Raw genomic sequence first — 1,717 nt, forward strand, 5'->3', positions numbered from 1 at the left:
AATTGTGCATGAAATGATAATGGTGAATGGTATGAGCATGGGACCAATTGCAATTGCTTTTTATTTGTTTGAATGTGATTTTGATTGAATTGCACTTGCTGTTTAGATTTTTTTATCCCCTTTGGACCCTAGGCTTGGCCTAGTGGTCTAGTTTCTCACATTTGGTGTGGATTTTCAGGATGAAATGCACAATGCTTAAGAAGATTGCTTCAAGTCAATTTGAGTTGACTTATTGAATTGTTTTTGACTAACATTGGCTTTGTGTTGTAGGGTTTGATGCTTGAGCTTGAGCTCATGGCTTGCACTTATGTGCATTAACTTGTGTTGCTTGTACAGATTAACTGATTAACCATTTGCTGTTTATTGTTGGTTTGTCTGAGTACTGATGATACTTGATTGATTTCAGGTACATTTAGTCGCTTACAGTTCTTTAAGAACTTGCTTGCTGCTGCTTGGTTGTATAAACCAGTTGAGGTAGACTCTCTTGTCTCCATGTAGTCTGGAAGACCTGGCCTGTTACTTGGCCAGGCAACTGTCTGAAGTCCTCCTTAAGAGGCGATGTTTGTGATTGTTTACTTTTGTGCCAAGCAGGTGAAGACCTCTATGAGGCAATTGGCGGAACCCAAGGGATATGCAATCTATCCCCCGCTATTCTGTTGAGTCGTCCCTCTGCTCACACCACTGTGTTGATGCATTGGGACACAAACCCAAGATCTTGTACTTTGTACAGTTGTATCAGAGTCTTGAGCGTAGAAGGGTCCCTCCATTTTGGACCCACGCTCCTTTGTCTGAAGCTCTCCCTGGCCAGGGATAAGAGCTGTGAAGTATAATCTTCACTCACCTTTCATCAGCTTCACCTTAGCCCCTCAATGGCAAGGTTAAGAGCTAATACTACCTCTGTACAGATGACTTGCTTCGGCAGTCGAACCTTTTGTTTGAGCCTCACTTCTGACTGGATATAGTGTGTGCTTTGTGAATATTTGTTTGAAATGTTTGTTTTATTTTGATTGATGCTTGCATGCTTGTTTTTTCCTGGATAGGATTAGCTTGCTGTTGTGCAATTAGGTAGAAACCATAACATAGGGCAATGATGCATGATAACACTAGGCTCGAGTACAGCTCCCTGGTAGTGTGTCTCCCCTTGGTTTCTGGCTAGAATTTCTTTCCCTTTCAGGGGAACTACATCGCCCTGATCCTCGTTCCAGACGAGGTATGTAGGCAGGAGACCGTGCGAGGTCTCTCCGGGCACTTTTTTTCTTTTTGTGTGTGTTTACTTGTTATCTTCTTGTGTGTCAGGATATGGACGTAAGCCCAGCGATTGGCTGTACGTATCCTGATTGTGTTGGTTTGGTTCGGAAGCCGATGTAAGCCCAGCGATTGGCATTCGGGTTCCAGGTTTGCCTGTGGGTGTGTGTGTTGTTTGGCGTGCGTGAGCCGAACTACGGCAGCTCTGATTCTCGTTCCAGACGAGATACGTAGGCATAGGATGCGATGTCCTATCGAGCTCTCTTCCTCTTAACCCCACCTGTGTTGTCTTCGGTGCGTGTGTGTGTGATGTCTGTTTGTTTAGCAACCTTTTCTTTCTTTTAGAACGTGGATCCCGTCGAGTACGACGGACGTGAGGGGTGCTAATACCTTCCCCTTGCGTAACCGACTCCCTTACCCTTTCTCTTTGGTCGCGAGACCATGCTTTTTCCAGGTTTTCTCTGAGCGTTTC

The sequence above is a fragment of the Lathyrus oleraceus genome, chromosome 4, assembly GCF_024323335.1.
Source record: "Lathyrus oleraceus cultivar Zhongwan6 chromosome 4, CAAS_Psat_ZW6_1.0, whole genome shotgun sequence".
NCBI lineage: Eukaryota > Viridiplantae > Streptophyta > Magnoliopsida > Fabales > Fabaceae > Lathyrus > Lathyrus oleraceus.